We start from the raw sequence: 7,184 nt of genomic DNA, 5'->3' as shown, positions 1-7,184 counted from the left end.
AGAGAGATGAGGTAAGGTACAACTGCCATCATTGAGTGGCTTCTGTGCATGGAATGAGGGAGGTGCCATCTTGTCTTTTACCTCAGGTGGCAAAATACCTTGAGCCGGCCCTGTGCAAGAGGGCAGGTGAGCAGGGAGGAACAGAAGGAACAGGACCAGCAGGTTCTTGCGGGTTGTGGCCTTTGGCAGCTGGCTGACGGCAACAAGTTCTGTTATAAGTCGCAGTGGAACGGGTCCAGAATTTGCAAAGAATGGCTGTGGAAGAATTGGCAGGATGTCTGGGAAGGTCACAATAGGCAGGCAGGCAGACTAATTTCTTTATTATTACCGTATATGCATATCCCATCTTTTAGGGACACAGGTGGCGCTGTGGGTTAAACCACAAAGCCAAGGACTTGCTGATCGCAAGGTCGGTGGTTCGAATCCCCGCAACAGGGTGAGCTCCCGTTGCTCGGTCCCTGCTCCTGCCAACCTAGCAGTTTGAAAGCACGTCAAAGTGCAAGTAGATAAATAGGTACCGCTCCGGCGGGAAGGTAAACGGCGTTTCCGTGCGCTGCTCTGGTTTGCCAGAAGCGGCTTAGTCATGCTGGCCACACGACCCGGAAGCTGTACGCCGGCTCCCTCGGCCAATAAAGCGAGATGAGCACCACAACCCCAGAGTCGGTCACGACTAGACCTAATGGTCAGGGGTCCCTTTACCTTATCCCATCTTTTCTCTAAGGAGCTCAAGGTGTTCACATCTTCTCCCCCTCCCATTTTATCATCACTCACAACAACTTTGTGAGGTAGGTTAGGTGGAGAATCAGTGACTGGCCCAAGGACATCTGGTGCTGAGCAGAGATTTGAACCCTGGTCTCCCAGGTCCAACATTCTATCCAGTACACAACATGCAACATCCCTGGACTACTCCTGGGCCCCCAGTGCCCTGGCAGGACCATCCCTCACATTTCCTGTGTCCAGGGGCGCGGACTTATAAAAAATATTGGGGGGGGGGGGGCCGGGAAAGCTCATGAATAATAAATAAGCTCATGAATATGCAGATAAAGTGGCCCGCCTCCTCGTGAGCAAATAGGGGAGAGCGTGCTGCGCCTATTAATGAGCTCCGAAGGAAATTGGGTGGAGCTTTTGCTCGGGAGGGAGGGCAGGAGGCATGCAGCCCGACCCTGTGCATTTTGGGCTGGGGGAGGGGCGGCAGTGGCGCTCTGCTGGAGGGGCGCCCGAGATTATTGGGGGGGCGGAGCCCCCCAAACGAATTTTTGAGGGGGCTCGGGCCCCCTCAGGCCCCATGGAGTCGGCGCCTATGCCTGTGTCCCCTCCCCGCTTTAAACAAAGGAAGGTTGGGAGCCATTATTTAAATTTCCCACAATGCCCTAGCATAGCATTCCTCCAGGGCATTGTGGGAGCTGCAGAGACTCACCAAGACAGGAGAGGGCTCAGAGGGAGGGCATTTTGCCAAGGACCCTCTCAAGCCCAGAGTTGGCACTGACTTAGCTTTTCTGGAAAGTAAATGGCTTTGTGAGCATCGCGGCAGATGGAGCATACCAGCCACACACTGCAAGAAGCGTGTGTCTGTTTAGAGACAAGACACAAAGAGCCTGAGGGCTGAAAGCGAGAATGTCAGTTAAATTAGAACGCTGGATTCCTGCCCTTCAAGGCTGCATTGCAGCGATTCACACATGCACCCAAACAACGGGTGCTAAAAGGGCTGGTGTTTGTAAAAAATAAAAATACCCCAGACATTTCAGTTCGGAAATATTTTTATGTAGAATTGTACAGGCAGCTCATATCTGATTTAAAATGAAATAAAAGAGTAAGAGCTCCAAATGGCTCAGGTAAAGACTTCCGCTGCGGCCTGGTGCCATCCAGATGTTTTTGACTGCAGCTGTCATCATCCTGGGTTATAGGAGTTGAAGCCCCAAATATCTAGAGGGTACAAGGGTGAGGAAGGCAGCTATAGAACACACACACATTGTGCATTTTTAAATAAACACACGCACCTGAGCAGGAAATGTGGCTAACATAATGAAAGAGGACCTGAAAGGGGGGTTGCATTGCAGTCTCTCTCGAAAGAATATCCTCAGCAGAAAAAACACACAAACCAATTTCAATAGCACTAACCTTAAAAAACAGTTACAGGTAGGTAGCCGTGTTGGTCTGCCATAGTCAAAATAAAAAAATTCCTTCCAGTAGCACCTTAAAGACCAGCTAAGTTAGTTCTTGGTATGAGCTTTCGTGTGCATGCACACTTGGTATCTGAAGAAGTGTGCATGCACACGAAAGCTCATACCAAGAACTAACTTAGTTGGTCTTTAAGGTGCTACTGGAAGGAATTTTTTTATCTTAAAAAACAGACATTACAACACAGTGTGTCACCTTTTGTTCAATATTGGAGGGATGGCAGCTAATCTAATCACTCTTGCTTTCCTTCAACCCTTTAATCTCAGAGCAAAGATCACAGGACTGCAGAACCAGTGAATTATTTATGGCCAGATCCCTGCTGAAAGCATGAGTGATATCAGGGAATCTGGAGTGATTGGATTTATAGGTTTTCCATAACAATCTAGAATCTCGCCTAGGGATAAAAGGTTGTCCAAAGACTCACGGCTAAGGCAAAAGCCAGGATGAATAGCCCTGGACGAAAGAGAGAGCTGATGAATAAAAGGTAAAGGACCCCTGACAGTTAAGTCCAGTCATAGACGTCTCTGGGGTTGCGGCTCTCATCTCGTTTTACAGGCCAAGGGAGCCGACGTTTGTCAACAGACAGTTTTTCTGGGTCATGTGGCTAGCATGACTAAGCCGTTTCTGGTGAACCAGAGCGGCACATGGAAACCTTCCTACTGGAGCAGTACCTATTTAACTACTTGCACTTTGACGTGCTTTCGAACTGCTAGGTTGACAGGAGATGGGACCAAGCAACGGGAGCTCACCCTGCCGTGGGGATTCGAATCACCGACCTTCCAATCAGCAAGCCCTAGGCTCAGTGGTTTAGACCATGGGTAGGCAAACTAAAGCCCGGAGGCCGGACCCGGCCTAATTGCCTTCTAAATCTGGCCCGTGGGTGGTCCGGGAATCAGTGTGTTTTTACATGAGTAGAATGTGTGCTTTTATTTAAAATGCATCTCTGGGTTATTTGTGGGGCATAGGAATTCGTTCATTTTCCTCCCCAAAATATAGTCCAGCCTCCCACAAGGTCTGAGGGACAGTGGACCGGCCCCCAGCTGAAAAAGTTTGCTCACCACTGGTTTAGACAGCTGATGAATACCTGCCCACATATTATGGAGTGGGACTGAGGTACTTGTGGATCATGAGCACATAGTTAAACTTTGGGAGGCTGTGATGGTCACCAATGTGGATGTAATTTGAGAGGGATAATGTCATCAGCACCTTATCTAGGCAAAACCACTAATGGATGGTGTGAAAGATAAGGGGTGTGGCCTTTGGGAGTGTCCTGAAAGCCATATGGAACATGCCTGGAGGGTGAATTTTGACCCCTTAGCCTGAAGTTCCCCACCTTTGCATTGAGATGATGGTTTTCGAACTGTGTTCCAAATAGCTCTGAGTGAATGCTCCAGGAATTATTTTTTGGGGCGGCGGCGGGGGGGGGGGGAGCACGCAGGGAGAGTCCTTGAACAAGTGACCTTAAGTGAGCTTCCCATCTATCTATGCACCCTGAGAGGCCCACATCATCCTACACTATTCCCACTGTCCACCTTGCTTTGCCTCTTCCTCTGTGCCCAATCCATTCAGCCTCCCAGAAGGAGAGAGCAGTTTCCCTTTTGGTTCCTGTTTCTTGGGGAAGGTGAATAGGCGCTGACAGCAAGAAGAAACAGCAGCAGAACAAGGGGGTACCTGGGGTTCACAGTGGGCTCCTTGCTGAGGCATGGGCCTCTGGAGGTGCCAAGTGATGCCAACCCATAACGTGAGTCTTGCCCATATCCTGGAAGAGGTGATGCTTGCAGGTAGAGGTACTCTTGGGGCCATGAGCCCCATCTTCATCCTCCTGCAAACGTCCAAGTTCACTGCTCTGCAGTGTCTCAGCAAAGAAAGACCCAACCTCCCTTCCCCCCAGACTTCCCTCAGCTCCTCTCTCTGGTTTCTCAGCACATGTTATTCTCTGCATATTATAAAACTGTAAAGATCCTTAATTAATCTATCAATATGTGACCAATAAAAAGTTTGTGTATGTTTATTCAAAACCTGCCAAGGAATCCAGTTCATTTTGTTGTTTCTTTAAGTACTTTGCAAAAGGTTCCCATTCTTCTTTAAAGTCACAGTTGTCCTTACCACAGAGTTTGTGTGTCAATTTTGCCAATTCCCCATAGTCCATCAGTTTCTCTTGCTCCAATTCTTTGGCCGGGATTTCTTCATTTTTCCATCCTTGTGCTATTAAGACTCTTGCCGCCATTGTCGCATGCCAAACAGCCTGTCTCATGCCCCAAACAAGCCTGATGCCCTCACGCCCAGAGGAGATGATACGGTGGTACCTGGGGTTACAGATGCTTCAGGTTACAGACTCCGCTAACCCAGAAACAGTACCTCGGGTTAAGAACTTTGCTTCAGGATAAGAACAGAAATCGCACGGCGACGTGGCGGCAGCGGAAGGCCCCACTAGCTAAAGTGGTACCTCAGGTTAAGAATAGTTTCAGGTTAAGAACGGACCTCCGGAACGAATTAAGTTCTTAACCAGAGGTACCACTGTACTGTCATGTCACCAATGTTAAAACTGCCAGGCTGGTTGGCCCATTGCCTGATCTGCACGGGGTTACACTCTTTCTGAAAGAGCAAGACCCCAGTCTGAGAGTGCTCCTGGATTAGGCTTTGGCAGTGATATTGATAATATTCAACGTACTAGCCACTTGCCGCATAGAGAGTCTCCAAGTGACATGCCATTCTTTTCAGAGCATAGGACAGTTTCCGCAAGTGTGGTGATTTGTGGCTTCACACTGCCACTTCCCCTTCTTCTCCTCTCCCTGCATGCCTCCTAAATCTGTTTGTTTGGGCGTTGGTAACCTCCAGATTGAATTATTGCAATACGTTCTGTGTGGGATTTCTCTTGTAGTTCCTCCAGAAGGTGTAGTCAGTGCAGAAGACTACATCATGATTGCTGACAGAACAGGAGATGCTGCCAGCATGTTACACCTTTGCTGAATAATCTGCACTGGCTCCTGACTTCCTACCTGGCCAAGTTCAAGGTGTTGCTTTTAGTAGCTTGGGACCAATTTACTGGTACTTGAGGGATCACCTTGCTCAACTCCTTCAAGGTGTGGAACTTGCACTCTTGCACGCATCATAGTTCCTGTGTTCTGAAATTCCCAGATTATTGACATTAGTTAATTGTGCTGTTTCTGCTACCTGCTAAAATGATTTTTTAAAGCCTCCCAACAAGTTGTATATACTGTACATGTGTCCCCTCCCCAATTTTTTGAATAAGGACCATTGTTTCAAATCGCTTTATCTAAACCTCTTAGGAATTACATTTAAGTGGTTTATAAATTCTTCTAAATAAACAAAATGCTGGTAGTGTCTGGTGTAGGTTTTCTGCCCCTTTTGAAAATGGTGGCCAGGGTTATTTACAAATGGAGTGGGTTAGCGAAGAAACTGCAGCTAGAATAAATACATTGGATATAATAAACAACCACATTAAGGCCAGTTTGGAGGCAAGGTGGGTGGTGAACCAAGATAGGGTCTTATCAGTGGTGACCCTTTGTGAAATGCCTCCTGACAGAGGCTTGTGCGGTGCTCACTTCATTATATTTTCAGCTCCTGGTGAAGACCTCTTGGTTTGCCCACATTTTTGGATTCAGTTTTAATAAAACGCTTTGCACTTGACTCACGTTTTAGTATCTGAGTTTACTGTTCTGCTGTTTCTTAACTATTATATCGCTGTCGTATTGCTTGTTTTTGATCTTCCAGTTTTGTGAGTCACTCTGGGAAGAAGAGCAGAAGGAAAATACATAAAATAAAAATCAACAATCAATCAATATATATATATATATATATATATATATATATATATATATATATATATATTTTCTACCTCTCCAGTCACATTGTCATGGTTCTTCTCATTAACCACCCTTCTGCACTGAAAGAACTTCCTCCCATCCACCAGCCAGATGTTTGCCTTGCACACATACCAACTGATGTAAAAATTGGGTTTTGGCTTTCACTCCTCAACTCCCTATGGGACTCCAAGTCCCCTATGTCTATGATCGGTCAGAGAAAATGGATGGAGGCAGGATCCAGTGAAAAGCAAGGTTAGTAATACAACTACAGTAAGGTTAGTACAGTGGTACCTCGGGTTAAGTACTTAATCCGTTCTTAACCTGAAACTGTTCTTAACCTGAAGCACCACTTTAGCTAATGGGGCCTCCCGCTGCTGCCGTGTTGCCGGAGCACGATTTCTGTTCTCATCCTGAAGCAAAGTTCTTAACCCGAGGTACTATTTCTGGGTTAGCGGAGTCTGTAACCTGAAGCGTATGTAATCCGAGGTACTACTGTATTTAGATACATGTGCATTTATGAATATTTATTATATATTTGAGACCTTAGAATTATTATAACACAACATATAAACAAGATCTTTTACACATTTGGAGGCAGTTCTGGATATGACCCCCTAAAAACAAACAAACAAACAAACCACACTTTCAATGCCTGAGGGACTTCAGGTGACGCCTCCACCAAACAGACACATTATAAAAGCAAAGGTGGCCCAACTGCTGAGGGAGTGAGGAAGAATGATAAAGACGGATTGTAAATATGGATTGTGAAACTGTTTGCCCAGTAAAAAAAAAGCACGATATAAATTATACATTATAAAATAAATTTTATATAAATGGTTAAGGACTTTTAAGTGTATGGCATTGAAAAAAGTGGAGCACATCCACCTTTAACCAGACAACAGAAATGACCCTGTTTTCCCCCACACAACTTCAAGATGGGTCCCGTGTGGGTTTTCATCGTGTCTGGGAAAGGTCATTAGTTTGTTTTGGTTGAATTTTAAATAAAGACTGGTGTGCCTAGCTAGACGTATTCCTGGAGGTTTCATCACATGCCATGCCAGAGAGACGAAACCGCTCGTCCTTAGGGGAAAATGAAATGTATTTGTGTATCCAAGGGAGTTATCACATTACCAGGACGTATGAATGTCAACAGTAAGATGGCAGCATTAATCTAATTCA

This window comes from Podarcis liolepis (genome assembly GCF_965112155.1).
Source record: "Podarcis liolepis genome assembly, chromosome: 4".
NCBI classification, from domain to species: domain Eukaryota; kingdom Metazoa; phylum Chordata; class Lepidosauria; order Squamata; family Lacertidae; genus Podarcis; species Podarcis liolepis.
The sequence above is the reverse complement of the archived record's forward strand: the minus strand, read 5'-3'. Positions refer to the sequence as shown.